The sequence below is a fragment of the Amia ocellicauda genome, chromosome 6, assembly GCF_036373705.1.
Source record: "Amia ocellicauda isolate fAmiCal2 chromosome 6, fAmiCal2.hap1, whole genome shotgun sequence".
NCBI lineage: Eukaryota > Metazoa > Chordata > Actinopteri > Amiiformes > Amiidae > Amia > Amia ocellicauda.
Window position 1 is genome coordinate 5,418,777 of NC_089855.1, and position 16,531 is coordinate 5,435,307.

Here is a 16,531-nt window from a genome sequence, read left to right on the forward strand (position 1 = left end):
ACTAAATATACACAATTAAAAATAAGCATTATAAATGTATACATTTGTTTCTCGGAATCTGGAATATTATCAAATTCCTGTCATTTGAGAGTGATGCATTCACACTGTTTATAAATCTGTATGTTAGAAAGCAATTAGTCACCAGCTGGTTTCATTCATCAGCTACTTACTGCTCCACCAGAAAAGAAAATAATACTTTGCTCACAGTTTGAGAATTTCTGAACACGTGAGCAAAACCATCTGTACAGCGGAGCATCAGGAATACATTTCTATTTGAACACATCGGGTTAATACAGATTGGTCTGCATCTTACCTGATTAGTCTTGCATTCTGATTTTGAGACTGATTTACATGACAAGATCCCTCTGTTCATCGTGTAAATCTGTGACCAGTGCCCCAAACTGCGGCCATACCCCTTACACTTGGCGTAAGGTGTGTGTGTGTATATATAGAATATGGGCTGATTGCATTGAAACCTTCCAGACCACAAATTATGTACGATTTACCAGTTTGCAGTCTTATAAACCAATATAATTTATACCCAAATACTTTGTTGGAAAATGTAATTTCATTTCCCATGCAGAGTTATCAGTCGCATGTATTTTTGTACATTTTCTGTATCATTAATCTCATTTAATGCTTTGCAGAACCACCTGGGATTCCTTTTTTCTATAATATAGGACATTCAACTTCAGAAAAAAAGGCACATGTTTTGGAATTGCACAACATAATCTCCCATAAACGTTATGAATTTTGCAGGTTAATTTGTGTACTTATTTTAGCTACATAACTATACAAATGAACCTGCAATATTCATAACCTTTACAGGAGATTGTTATGCTTAATCTCCTGTATGAGACTATTTTTACTAATCAGCTATTAGTAAAGATTGAATTAAAGATGTGAAAAACAGCACACAAAACATATTGGCATTGCTGTCTGCATCCTGCTATTAAGCCTTGTGTTTTTCTTCTTCTTCTAGATGCTGTAAACCCAATCTCCCTCTGTTTGTATATCACTCAGTACGAGCCTTGCAGAGGCCCTGCTGGCGTTCAGCGCTGGTGTGGGTTTTGTGTCCTCCTCTCCTCTAGGCCTGATGGTTATTTGCTGACTCTTATGCCCACAACGACTGCATTAGTCATTGTCCTTGTTTCTTTTAACTTGATGAAAGTCCTGGGACACCTCGCCGTGGAGGGCACTGTTTTAAATATAAATCGACTGATTGATTGAGTGATTGATTGATTGATTGGTTCCCTTCCCAAAAACACACAAAATCAACCACTGAAATGCACAGCAAAGGGCTTGGAAGGCTGTGAACTGGCTTTTTTCTTGGTTTTAATTAGTGCAGTAATTTATTTAAGCAAAAGCAGTCCATGAGGAATACAAATGGAGTAATAGCAGGGGATCTGTCTGCTGATCGCCCAGCACCGCCACACTAAGTGTTTCAAAGCTTTTCTCCGTTTACAAGGTTGCAAGAATAGCATTAAGTGTCGATGCGGTATCAAAGGCAGTTTTCAGATGCGGCTCACATCTGGTCCTGCCAGCTGCCCAGTTCTCCCCGCACTGTACACCACCTCCCACGTCTCTGAGAAACTAGAGCAAAAGAAAGAGACGCAATATTTTCACGCTGGCATTTATGAATTAAAAAAACAACATTCTTCCATCTTGGTTTTCGATTTGCTGATCATTTTCAGCTTTTAAGAGAAACGTGTGTGTGTGTGTGTGTGTGTGTGTGTGTGTGTGTGTGTGTGTGTGTGTGTCAGAGAGAGTCCCATATTTCAGTTCCCAGATTCCTGATGTTTCATCCACATACCCTTTCCTGCTTCTGGGTGGTGAGATCTTGAAATGGGGGCTTTAGTTGGGAGGGACAGCGATACTCTTTCTACCACCTGACTGCTTTGAAACATCCGATCTGAAGTCAAAGTATTTGATTGTGTGTTATATTTAGTTGATGTATCGTGGAAAGGGCTGCCTTTCGTTTTCCTAAAGCAACTGGAAACAAACAGTTACAGATTCTCTTGGAGACAACAGGCCTATAAGAGAGACATAAATAATAGATATTTATGAGACAAATCTATTGAAAATTTACAGCCGCGTATTTATGGCATACATTAAGTGCTTTGGTGTTTAGTGGCTTGTGATGGGACACATGTTTTCATTAGTGAAGTTGTCCATGCAGAAATATTAAATGAAATTCTCTGCAGGACTGTTTTCCAATATGAGATGCTTAGAAGATAATGAATCACAAAATGCATTATAGTGAGATGGCGATGATCAGCTCTTTTCCTTTCAGCAGCTTATTTCTGGTTTTAAAGCGATAGTTTAATTGCTTATGTGTGCAAAATCACAAGATTAGACATACAAAATAGAAATATGTATATAAATATATAGGGAATCATCTTGGTTAACATATATAATCTCAAATAAATTCTGAAGCCACCCCTTTCACAATAACATTATTAATTTCCTTCTGAATCAGTAAACAAACTCCGGGCATATCAGCCTAAGACCTGCAGTCGTACTAATTCAGAGCGATGCATCAGGAGGGATGGCAGTTGTGCGCTGCAGGCACTCAGACAACACAAATACAATTTGTCACTCATTTTATCTCTGAATCTTTTTGATCTCTCTGGCTTTAAGAAACAAATCGCTCAATAGTGGAGGAATTAAATAGTGACTACAGGCTGCAGTCTAAATTATGATGAATTCTTTACACAAATAATAATGCAAAAGTGCCTGCAACGGTGCACCCAGCTGGTAACATCCCCTACAGCAAATGTGCACTGACATTTTTCAGTTTGTAGTGTGTCCTATATATTTCCACCCTAATACTTTTAAAGCTTTATGTAGTCCCTACTGTAAACTAAATAATCTTTCTCCCCCCCCAAGCAATGTTTCATTTTTTAATAAATAATACTACTCCTCATAGCAGTACCATGGCTTTTGATCTGTAGCAATTAAATCGTTCATCTCTACACTATATGACTTCACACCAGCTATATTTTAACAACTCAACTAAGATTTGGCTTCACTGAGCAGGGAAATGTAGGAGGGAACCTAAACCTATTTTTTGTTTGTTTCTTTATTATTCTAACTTTCAGTGGAAAATAACAGAAGAAGCACCAAAGCAAACTTCCAGACACTTCTTAGAGACTTTTACCACACAATTGGCTACTAGCAGTGCTATCCGGTCCACCATTCACCTATAGGAGTGGTTGTTTTTCTCTCCTCTGTGCCTAATTAGTTTTGTTTGTTTGTTTCTTTTTAATCTGTACAGCGCTCGGTAGCTACCCTGTGAAGGGCGCTATACTAAATACAATTGATTGATTTAATTGTTGCAAATCAAAAGCTCTCAGAGTTTGTCTTGTTCCTTCCTGGGGACATAAGAACATAAGAAAGTGTCCAGTCGAGAGGAGGCCATTCGCCCCATCGTGCTCGTTTGGTGTCCATTAATAACTAAGTGATCAAGGATCCTATCCAGTCTGTTTTTGAATGTTCCCAAATTGTCTCTTCAGCCACATCGCTGGGGAGTTTGTTCAGATTGTGACGCCTCTCTGTGTGAAGAAGTGTCTCCTGTTTTCTGTCTTGAATGCCTTGAAGCCCAATTTCCATTTGTGTCCCCAGTGCGTGTGTCCCTGCTGATCTGGAAAAGCTCCTCTGGTTTGATGTGGTCGATGCAGGACAATCGACTCTTCTTAAACTCTTGTGTGAAGCCAGTAAGGCCAAAAGACTGAGTCTCTCCTGATCACACAGCATCCAGGAGTGGTAGCTTTTCCCATAGTAGGATAGGACCTGGGAGCTTCTGTCAAGGCCTTTTTACAGAACATTGATCTAGCTGTGCTTTGCTGGGACCTCTGGCTTCTGTGCAGAAGGCCTTGATCTTGAACGACTCATGCTGGACCCACACAGGAGCCGAGCTTTCAGGATGCATTATTGATGACAGCTTTTTATCAAGAATGCGAACCTGACTCTAAGACTCTGTGTGGGCTTATCTCTCTCTCTCTCTCTCTCTCTCTCTCTCTCTCTCTCTCTCTCCCTTCCTGCCTTTATTGTTCCTTAAAAACGCTGACTACAGGCTTCTGTTCAGGCAGGGAGACAGAGAGAGAGGCATCAAATGCAGTTATCGGCAATTGAGCCGCAGTGAGGGAGATGATCCTTCGTTTTCTAAAACCCAAAACACAATTACCGGCTTCAGAGCGGCGTCCCCAGACCTCGGAGCCGATGACCAGCGAGGAATCGTTGTAACTGTCGGTGCGGACCCACATAAAGACTTCTGTACTGCTAATAAGGAAGGACTTGTTTATAATACAGCTCGGGGCTATATTTTGAACATAACCGCTATGGCAAGCACAGGCATTTTTTTGTTATGCTCGGTGAAGTGGAAGCAATTTCAGCTTTTTCAAATATCCCCGCTCCCCCCAACCCTTGTCATTCGAAAGGCAAATTACTGGAACTGCATTGTATTCCTCAAGACTGAAACACGGTAATTGGGTGCACACTTTGCAGGAAAACAATTGCCATATGTTGACTACGGAAAACTTGCACAGCTCCCCAAATTAAAGTTCTCCCCTGATGTAGAGAGCAGAAGCCTCTCCTCTTGACCGCAGCTTGTGATTGGCTGGTCATCGCAATGGCTCATCAAATCCAATACTTCTCTGTACAGTGGTAAAAAATTTGTATTAGCTAACTTAATTATCATTCTCATCCACCACTGACGCCAGATCAGTGATTCTCAGCCTCAGTGGCTCTTCAGTGTGTCTGCTGTTGCTCTCAAGTTGCCACAGAGAGAGACGGGAGAGTACAGGTGAGAGGTAGCCATCTTGTTGTTTGACTAGTTTCAGACCAATCTTAGCATTGCTCATTTTGTTTTAAGTTTGCCTTAAATTGACGTTAGCATTGTCTGTAGTTTGCCTAAATTGAGGCCAATTCAGTTCAGCTGCTGAGTTGGTGAAATTAACCAGGTTGTAGAAGGGAGATTTTGTCGAGGACTAGCAGGAATTCTGTTGCAGGAGGAGCCAGGTGGGGCCAGTTAGGTGTGAATTGGGGGCAGGTAGACAAAAGCTACTTAAAAGCAGCTGTTGAGAAAGAGCTGCGCTGTTTCTCGCTGACAAAAGTTAGACAGTTGACTAGCAGCAGGAACCAAGAGACGTTAAAAAACAAAACAAAAAAAAACAAGTAAAATTTAGAAGCATGTGGCCACTACAGTGTCAGGTTTGCAGAATGATTGCCTTCCTGGATGAACTAATTCAAGAAGGCTTAATTTGTGAACGTTGTCGGCAGGTTGAAATCCTAGAGATCAAGGTTCGTGATCTTGAGGCTCAGCTTGTTGATCTGCGCTGTATTAGGGATATAGGAAAATTGGTCAATCAGCCCATGGTGTGCACGCCAAAACCTACGAGAGTTGAGACCTTAGAGCAGGACAGCGTAGAGAACTGCTGGGTTACAGTAGGTCGTAACCGCAGAAAAGGGCGTGCACAACCCCTAGAGACACCCCAAGAGCTTGAATTGCCCAACAGGTTCCAACTTCTGGACACCGAGTTGGACAGTGACAGCTCAGAGGGTGATGGGGGGGCAGTTGAGCACCAGAGCACCATGGTGCCCACTCCCCCCCAGAAGAAGGAGGTAGTTATAGTAGGAGACTCAATTCTTAGAGGTGTAGATCACACAGTGTGTTCTAGTGACAAGGAGACCCGCATGGTATCTTGCCTGCCTGGTGCTCAGGTTGCAGATCTCCCTAAACTAGTAGACGGGCTACTGGCCAAAGCCGGGGGCAATCCACTGGTCATGGTCCACATTGGAACCAATGACATTGGAAAAGGTAGGACAGAGGTTCTGCAAGACAAATTTAGAGTTAGGAACAAAACTAAAGAGCAGAACTTCCACGGTAGTTTTCTTTGAAATACTTCCGGTACCACGTGCCAGGCCAGGGAGACAGGCAGAAATTAGAAAGTTTAACACGTGGTTGAAATCTTGGTGTAGGGAAGAGGGGTTTAGGTTTATGGAGCATTGGTCTTTCTTCTGGGATAGATGGGACCTGTACAGGTCAGTTAGTTTTGAGGTATTCTTTCAAAAAACAAGGTCCAAGTCTAAAACAATGGTCTACAATTTTAGAAAAGCAAACCTTGAAGGTATGAGACGGCACTTAGAAGAGGTAGACTGGAGCACGCTGGATACAGATTCAGTTGAAAATGGATGGGTATATTTTAAGAATATACTACTTGAGGCTCAGGAGCAATTTGTACCAAAACTTAACAAATTGAGGACCAAAAAACACTGGCCAAAATGGTTTAATAGAGGTATGCAAAACAATATCAAGAGAAAGAAAATGTTGTATAGCGCATACAAAAGGGATGGTGACGAAACAAAATACATAGAATATGTTGAGCTGCAAAGAGATCTTAAGAAAGGGATCAGGAAAGCAAAGAGGGAAATAGAAAGAAACATAGCTCTTGGAGCGAAAACTAATGCAAAGAGCTTTTCTCAATACTACAACAGCAAGAGCTCAATAAAGGAGGAGGTGAAACAGATAAAGGGCAAAAATGGAGGTATCTTTGAAAATTAACAAGATGTGGCAAATGTTCTAAATGAGTATTTCACAGAGGTTTTTACAAAATAAAAAACAGATAACATGCCACAGGTTAACAGTCAGTCCAGTCAAACCCTAAGAGAGATCAGGATAAATGAGGAGGAGATAGTAAAGGGACTAGCAGAATTAAAAACAAACAGATCACCTGGGCCGGATGGTATATTTCCAACAGTACTTAAAGAAATGAGGGAAATTATTTATAGGCTGCTAACTCAAATATTCCAATTGACACTTAGAACAGGGGATGTGCCAACTGACTAGAAGACAGCAAATGTCAAACCAATCCACAAGAAAGGGGACAAAACTGAGCCAGGAAATCACAGACCAATCAGTCTCACCTGCATCACCTGTAAAATGTTGGAAAAAATGATTAGACCGAAAATAGAGGAGCATCTTCATGAAAATCATATTCTTGGAGATAGTCAGCATGGGTTTAGACGAGGCAGATCATGTCTTAATTTATTAGAATTATTTGAACATGCAACTGCAGCTGTAGATCATGTGAAAGCATATGATATGATATACTTAGATTTCCAGAAAGCTTTTGATAAGGTTCCACACCAAAGACTGATCCTCAAATTGGAAGCTGTAGGCATTCAGGGTAATGTAAGTAGATGGATTATGAACTGGTTGATGTTTAGGAAACAGAGGGTGTCGATTAGAGGAGTCGCTTCTAACTGGAGTGATGTTGTTAGTGGAGTTCCACAGGGATCAGTACTAGGACCTTTGCTTTTTCTAATCTATATTAATGATCTGGACTCTGGGATAGTTAGCAAACTTGTCAAATTTGCAGATGATACTAAAATAGGTGGCTCAGCAGATACAATCTCGGCAGCACAGGCTATTCAAAGGGACTTAGATAATATTCAGTTGTGGGCCGACAGCTGGCAGATGAAATTCAATGTGGACAAGTGCAAGGTAATACATGCAGGTAACAAAAATGTCCACTATAATTACACTATGGGAGGTACAGATCTAGATGAAGTAATGCATGAGAAAGACCTAGGAGTCTATGTGGACTCCTCACTTTCTCCATCCAAACAATGTGGGGAAGCAATAAAAAAGGCAAACACAATGCTAGGCTTTATTGTCAAAAGTGTAGAATTGAGAACAAGGGCAGTGATGTTCAGACTACAATGCACTAGTTAGAGCTCATCTGGATACTGTGGACAGTTCTGGGCTCCACACTTCAAGAAAGATATCGCTGCTCTAGAGGCAGTTCAGAGGAGCAACCAGACTTATTCCAGGTCTGAAGGGAATGTCCTACTGAGAGACTGAGGAACTGAACCTTTTCACCCTGGAACAGAGGAGACTACGTGGGGACTTGATCCAAGTCTTCAAAATCATGAAAGGCATTGACCACATCAAACCAGAGGAGCTTTTCCAGATCAGCAGGGACACACGCACCCGGGGACACAAATGGAAATTGGGCTTCAAGGCATTCAAGACAGAAAACAGGAGACACTTCTTCACACAGAGAGGCGTCACAATCTGGAATAAACTACCCAGCGATGTGGTAGAAGCTGAAAGTTTGGGAACATTCAAAAATAGACTGGATAGGATCCTTGCATCACTTAGATATAATGGACACCAAACGAGCACGATGGGTCGAATGGCCTCCTCTCGTTTGTAAACTTTCTTATGTTCTTATGTTCTCTGCAACACATTATATATAACACTGAGTGTAGTTCAATTCGCAGTGTAAAGTTTTAAATGGACATTTCCCCACATCCACTGCCAGCAGAACTGCTTAAACAAATAATTTCCCATCATACTGTTTAAATTTGAACATACATTCCTATAATTAACAAATGGCCCTCTTGGGTGAGGCTGTTTGCTAATTTGGCTCTGGAACCCCCGAGTACCACTGGTGTAAATGGATATGGTTTATGGTAAGGTTTAAAAATTGATCTATACAAACAGTCTTAGTTCCTGAGTAATATTTCAAGGAGTTGTTCTAAACGTATTACGAAACATATTGACTGGAATAGAAAATACATTTTCAATTCAGTAATTTTATGGAATAGCAAATTGTCTGGAGATGCGCCATTCTTGAAAGTGAGTGATTGAAACTGCCAGTTTGATTTCCTGCGTGCTGTACAATGCAGTGTTACGTTTGTAGGTGTCTGTAGTGTCTGGCTTACATTAGAAGAAAAGCGAGGCGCGATAAAGAGGAAAGGTTTTCAGCCCTCTGTTCCTAAATACATCAATGGAAACTTGTTTAGTTATGACAATATTTCTCTCCACAGTCTGCACTTCCTTTACCTCTGTAAGGATGCTTTTATCCTTTAGGTGGCAGCATGTAGCCTAGACTTCAGAATGACACAATAAAGGATTAGATAACACCAGGGACTAGGCCAGGGTATTTGTAGAGTTAGGAGAGAGGACAAGGTGGGGAAAGCTTCCTTCACAGTTTACATGAAAGCATCCTTATACAAATTCATGAAAAATGCACAGGCTTGAGTTGTGTGTAACAGTAAAAAGATATCTGGAGAAAAGGCTTGGCAGCATTAAGTATAAGTCCTGGCTTTTTAGCAAGAAGCGTAAACAAGGACTCGGTGTTCTTAAGACAGGTGGCACACCAATACCCTTCATTAACTTTACATTAATCTTGCCTTTAAGCTTACAGTTATTTATCGAAGCATGCTGATGTGGAGCAGAAAGCTATCTGCTGGCTAACGTGTCCCCCCAGGGTGCCATTGAGGTGTATCGGTGCAATGGTGTGGAAAACCCCAGATTGTACTTGCCAGCGCTGTGTTCCTCACTTTCCTTTAAGCCTCCAGAAAAGACCTTGGAAAAGTGGTGATAAACGAAACAAAATCTGATTTAATGTTAAAGGACAAGAAGACTTTACCTAGATTTATTCAAACCTATATTTCTCTCGCTCCCCACACTACCCCTCGTCTTTCCTGGGGCACGTGACCAGGCGGCACTCTCTGTTCTCCGGCTGGGTGGCTGCCTGACGGGGCGATGAGATCATGAGTTTTCGGGCCTGCTCTGTTCGGCTGCCGCATGTTGAATCGCTTTGATACCCAACACCGGCGGTACCTGCCATACCCACGGCCCGTCACATGAGATTTCACTGTGTGCGAAGTGCGACAGACCCGGCGATGTTGCATTCTTTCATTGAAATACCCAGAGGATTATTAATCCATTATGTGCACTGAGTGTCGAGATTCCTACATGCCTATACCATAACCTACAATAGCCATCGCTTAGAACATCATACAGCTGTTGAATCTACTACCACAACATTACTGCTGTTGCCCTTTAAAAACAGAACCTTAGCGTTTAGATCAAGAAACATTTTCTACTCTTGGTACTCTTTCCCTTAAATGTACCAAATCACTCCCCCCCACTGCTATGAACACCTACTACCAATCTGCTGCTTGGCACCGACCACAAATATTTCATAGATGTCATTAACTGCATTTCCTGGCTTGCATCCAGGCACAATTCAATTTTTAAATATTTATCTCTTCAATCTGTGGGCTTAGTTGACAGCAGCTTTGTGTAAGTTTGAGGTGAAAGTATGACTATCTAATCGGAGATACTCTATAGGCAAGCACCTCTTTAATCGCGCCACGGCAGTTGCATCTTCAGAGGAGACAGGCACATGCTGAGACGCATCTGGAAAGTCAACAAATGGGTAGGTGGTCCTTTCTCAGACCTTAATCCTAACACTGTCTTGTCAGAAACTGTAACCGAGTTGAATAATGTGACCCAGATGCTAGAGGTGCAGAGACACCTGGTATTTGTAATTAGCTAATCTATTTGTAATTAGATTTTTGTAATTAGCAGCAGAAACCCCAGCGGGGGCATTGATGAGCAGGAAAAATAAGTATCGGGAAATGATTGAGTAGGAATGACTTAATAAATCCTTTATTTTAAAGTGATTTTAATGTGTTCTGTGCCCCCCGGTAACTCATTCTTAGCAGGCACTCTAAAGTTATGAGAAATGCTTCATTCATAACCACCATTTGTCAATTCTTGTTAAATGCATTTTGATCATTCCTGTCTTTTTTGCTCAGCTCTCTGACAATTGGATCTGGTTTGCATAACCTATGAGAGTGGTTCGTGAGAAATATGTGGGATTCCACTAAAAAATTAATATTAAATGCCCACAGGCCATTATTAAGATTTTAATCCTCTGTTGGAGATAATTTACGCCTGGCAGACACATTTCAAGGCACTTGAGATCAACCTGAAATGTTTGACACGTATTCGTGATTTTCAGCATAAGTTTTAAAAATATCTTTCACCCCCGAGGAGCTTTCAAATAAAGTAATGAACCTTAATGAACCGTTTTAATAAAGCAACAGCCTGTAGCAGAATCATCTTCCAATCTCCTCTTCTGAGACGCCCATGGATTACAATTACAGAGTACAGGGTCGATCGACAGACGGTAGGCAGAAGCAGTAAGTTTGGTGCCCGTCTCAGCATCTTATTAGAAATGCTGTATCCAAAGTGCTAAATTATTTATAGTGAATAAACCCCCCAAATGACACAATATATGTTTAAAAGGCTGCCATAGGCTAATCCCTTGGTTTGCCTGGGGATGAAGGATGGATAAGTGGCTTATTTCAGGAAGTACAGACCAATGCTTTGTGGATAAACAAGTGAAAAGACAACAGTCATGAATTATCGTCACGAGCAGATTGTTTCAGCTCAATTCATCAAAAGGCTCGTCCAATAGCTTCTTGACTTCATGATGTGCAGTAGATTAAATGATGAAGGACTGACTTCTTTCCTCATAGACTCTTAGTTTCATCCTAGTGTATATAAAACCTTTTTAAAGCTTTAAATCACAGGTAAATTAAATCTAGCATTTAAAAATGAAGATTGCCAGGCATCTTTTACTCTCCTAGGAAATTCAGCTACTGCCCATTGCCTCGGATAGTTGGCTGGAGATGGTTTCAATGGACATAGGCAGTGAAAAGAGAAAACGTGGGGTCAGGGGACGTTTCATTGCTTGGCATGAGTGCCACGGAAGCAGACTTCAAAGACAAACCCAATGACACTATACGAGTCAAAGTCGTGGCAATTTCAAATTCCCAACACTGTCACTGCTGTGTAGGTGAAACTATTTATAGCTTTAAACCACAAGTTAATGAAACGTTAATGTTAATGTTAATGTTTAAAAAGAAAATAAATTCACAGATTGCCTGGTATCTTTTATGATCCATGATCATCTTTAAAACCTAAAATAATACAAATGAGGCAAAAGGCAAATAGATGTTTTCATTTAAAGATAACTAAATGCAAAGAACACTTTGAATACCTATTGCAATTTCTGAAACATTTTAATTAAAAAAAGACCAGTGACTTGAGCACAACGGCTGCAGGCCAGGCAGACCCTACATTAAAGTCTCAAAATGATTATCATGTGTAAATATGGGCACATATATCCTAGCTCAGCAAAACAACTGACAAACAGTTTTCAATTTATTTTCCAGAGAGAGCTGCTGTTCAGATCTGTTTTGGATACCTCACTTATTAATAGAAACCAAAACTTGACATGTGAATACATTCTTGCACATGTTCTCTTTGGGCAGTGCGGTGAACATGACTCCCAATACCTGAGAGGATGTGAATTTGTGACCCGCTGTACTTCTGAAAGCCAAATCTCCTGCTCTGATGATGAGGCAGATGATAAATCTTAAGCCATAGAGTAGATGCAGTGATGACCATGAAGTACAAAACAACCCCCTGTCTCTCTGTTTAGGACACACTTCTATTTTGGAATTACTTGGAAAGGTTATGGAAATTATACTCCTCATTATTGCACAGGTACTTTGATAATTTATGGAATCTCTGATTGGTCAGCAAAGCAAGAGTAAGCATGTATGCAGAACTGTTTGACTATGTGAATTCAGGATAAAAAATACATTTACGATCATAAATATTCACTCAGAAACAAAATACAAATAAGACAAAAACAAAAACAGGAATTCTTCTGAAAGTAATATCAAAGTTGTGTGACTAGGTGGATTCTGGGTTTATGCAGCAAGCAGCAAAAATTACTCACATATCTCTTTTGACCTCTTTGGAAAGGAATTTGGAGCAACCAGTAATTTACTAAAGACATGGGACAGCAGTCTCATAACAATAGCATCTAATGTTTTCATTTTATTGAGTGTGGTTCACATTTGTGTAGAAACACCATTCGATGCTAAGGTCTTTTAGTGGAAAGACAGCCGTCAGCTCGGTTCTTTGAAAACATAATACAGTATTAATTTTTAATCAAGTTAATTATTCCCTAAAACTAGAATGTAGCTTGAAGGGGGGAAATAAACATTCACAAATGTGTTTAAATAATTTAATGACTTTCTAACAGTCCCACTTCTCTGTGGCTCAGAGCCAGGCATTGAAACTCAAATTCCATTAAACATTTGCTTCCAAACTGGTCCACCCCCCTTTGCCAGAAATATTTCTCAGGAGACTCGAGTTTGGCCAGGGTTATCCAACCATCAGCAGCGCGTGTGTGTCTTAAAATTCCTTAGATGGTCTCTTCCTTTTGTTGGATGAAATCTAAGCCACAGAATATATACAAGCACATACTTTCTACAATATTCCATCATATTCCACAATATTCTCCTTGATTTGAATGCAACAGTGATTAATTGTTTATTTAAGGAATGTTAATTGAGTAATTCAATGCTGAGAAGAAGAAGAAATCACAGCCTAATTATACTCAGTCAGTCTATTAAAAACCGAAGAACCATTGGCACATGGGACAGACTTTCTAGTTTCATTAATTTGCCATCATTTTAAAAAGGAAAAACAACCTCACTCAGTTTCACTTTTTTTAGTGTTCCCTTTTGCACTTTAGGACACTTGCAAGTACTTTAGCAATTCGTAGGCTAACCAGAACTTGAGCTCAAGTGGGATTATATATTTGAAGAATATGAAGATCATGTATAATTGCTTTTATGCCCAGAGTTTTGTATTATGACACAGTCCTAGTTTACAGTGAAGTCCTGGTCTGGTGATTTTGAAAAAAAACATCTCGAGAGCCAGTTAACAAAAAAAATCCACACTTGGGGATAAAAGCACAGAAAAACATGTGAGGTTTCATCATCCTCTGCCCTGCGCTCTCAGTTCTGTGGAAGTGTGGCACCCTTGCGATCAGTTGCCATCTTCCATATCGGAGCTTCTCAGATGCGTGTGCTCCTCACTCGTTTCCACACCTGCTCTGGGAATATCTGCCAGAGATGCCTGTTCTTAAAATAGTGTCTGACAACGGAGGAGGGATGGCCTTTTTGCAAGGTTTGTCAATAATTAAACAGATTTGTTTCCTCCCATCAAAATAATCTATTTCCCCGGGTTGAGGACCGGGAGGCTGGCACACAGCATTACTGTGGACTTACTGCGCTTCTAGTTTCCTTCCCAGCACGAGTCCTGGGTTTCTGTGGCCACTTTCCTCCTTCACCTTCTGTCTAGACAGCGGACAGCGAGACGCACCGTCTGAATTCACCCTCTGAACTTTCCCTAGTCGCACTTGTGTGAATGTCACTGTGAAACAAAATACAGGGTCAGCTATGGCTGTTTGCAGATAAATAAATTGAATAATAGAAATATATGAAATCTGAGATGGTATTGTTAACATTAATAAAATAATTGTAAGAACTCTATGAAAATGTTTCTGCAGATGTGTGGTTTCGTCTGCCATACAGATGGCCATCAAAACAAAGTGCAGCACAGATGGTTAATTTATTACCCAAGAGATCCAGGTAGAATTTTCATATTTAATTTGATTTAAAAAAATGCAGTTTTTCTCAATTATCTTATGTTGCTTTAGTGTTACACATTAAAGATTTGTAGATTTAGAGATGCATATTGCCTCAGTAAATATATCCCAACAATCGAACGCCACCACTACCAGTCCCACAATGCAACAGTCAGTAAGGCCCTTGGCAAAAGTGGTTCATTTCAAGGCTATGACACAGTCCTTCTCTACCAGCTATCACCCTGTACAAGAAAGCCTTGCTATAACAAATAGCGGCAGATAAATAAACTGCTGACCCTCAAAGGGACAAACACTGCGTGATGCTGAACATGCACGCTCCCTTTGAAAATACGAGAGTGCTTTATTTTTTAAACTTGTGCGATATCTTATCAGATGTGAATAGACAGCAGCGTTCAGTGGCAATGCGCCTCACATCCTCCTCACTAGGGAAGAGTTACCGAGATGTCATGATTTGTGCCTCACATTAAAAGGACGAAACAAGTTCACACATGTTTTGACTTGATTTTCCGAGAGGCAGTCCACTCAGTCCCACAGCGATGTTTCTTCAGGGACAAAAGATGTCAAGAGGAGTTATGTCAGGCCAGAGGAGCTGTTGTGCGGTGGCAAAGTGCTTTTTAAGGTTGCCTCTAAAGCGCATGACCTCCAGCGGTAATCCATGGGTGTCCGGACTGGAGTACAGAGACCACAACTGGGAGCCCAGCGGTGTCCCAGTGGGTCTGTCTCACCCTGAGCCAGCCCTATGCTGCACTGGCACCTGACGACTGGCCTGATCACAGAGTGCCTATTGACTAAGTGAAGCCACTGACCTCAGTGCCCAGACGTTTACCTGACACGTGGAGAGTAAAGACGACAACTGCAGCAGCATCCATGAAAGAGAGCTGGTTCATTATTCTCAACCCAATTGGGGACACTATTCAGGAGATTCTCTTATTAAATGTAACACAGGCTTTTTAAAAAGGACCTCTTGAGTTGATACAATTTCAGACACAATGCCGACCATGTCTGCTGCTATGACGTACATTAAGCATTTGATTGCTTAACCTGATGAGAGAACAGGTCATTTATAACACGACAGATTAGGGGTGTCCATTTTCCATCACCTTGTGAAGGAGTTGAGTCATGTACATAATCCGCAATCGTTCAATGATTTACTGTTCGCCTGTGCATTATTGACATCGTGTTTGACGTTCCCTTGCTCATCCGCCGGGAGTGTCGTTTTTGTCACATTAATTAACTATTCCAGCAGGCACAGCTCTTGAAAACACTTATCAAAACAGAATGTCTTAAAACTGTGAACAGCCTCGGGGTTTAAGACCTTCAGCTCGCAGCTCAGATTGAAAGTCTGCAGCAGTTGGCGCACAATACGGAGATCTCTGGAAAAGAGTCAAATGGAAGATTACAAGATACATTCTTACTTGACTGATGTGCATTAAAATGGGTTGTAAGACTTGATCGTAAGTGCCACCAGGCACTGATTGCAGAATATCTGAACACAAAGCACACATGGTTGATGTAGCTGCTGTTTACTCAGCCACTGTGTCTGCAGTTCAGTTTTCTTTTGGCACTCCTAGTCGCACTGCTATTCCAAAGTACGAATCACTGTTGCACATAACAAACAGTGCATTGTTCTCTCTTAGTTATATACATCTTTTGATTGTTTAAACTGCCACCTCATTCCCAGTTTGATGCAAGATTGGCTCCACTAGATGTCAGCAGTGCAATTAATGAATTATCCCAGAATTATTCCTTAGAATAATGGAGACATAATGGAAAATGGCTTAAATCTAGTCACGTGTGTGTGTGTGTGTGTGTGTTTTATTGTCACCAAATGAGACAACCTCCATGAGTTAAAGCTCTATATGGATAAGATTTCAATGTTAATTGTGATAGTATTGTAGACACATTCATCATGAATCCATACCTACTGTACCTTACGTTTATCAAGCCTTTTCTTAATTGTAAGTGTTCGATGCCCTATTTAAAACATGGAACTGAATAATTTTAAATAATGGACCAGACTTCAAAACATGATATCACACCACAAAAAAAAAAGACAGAAACAAACTCAGGTTGACACTTTATAACACATGCTCATGATTTTTATTTAATTATGCATACATTAGTTGTTTTCCAATGATGAATTAATCGTTGGTAAAGTGTGGCCTTCGGTGCCTGTAAAATGTCAACCAAAATGA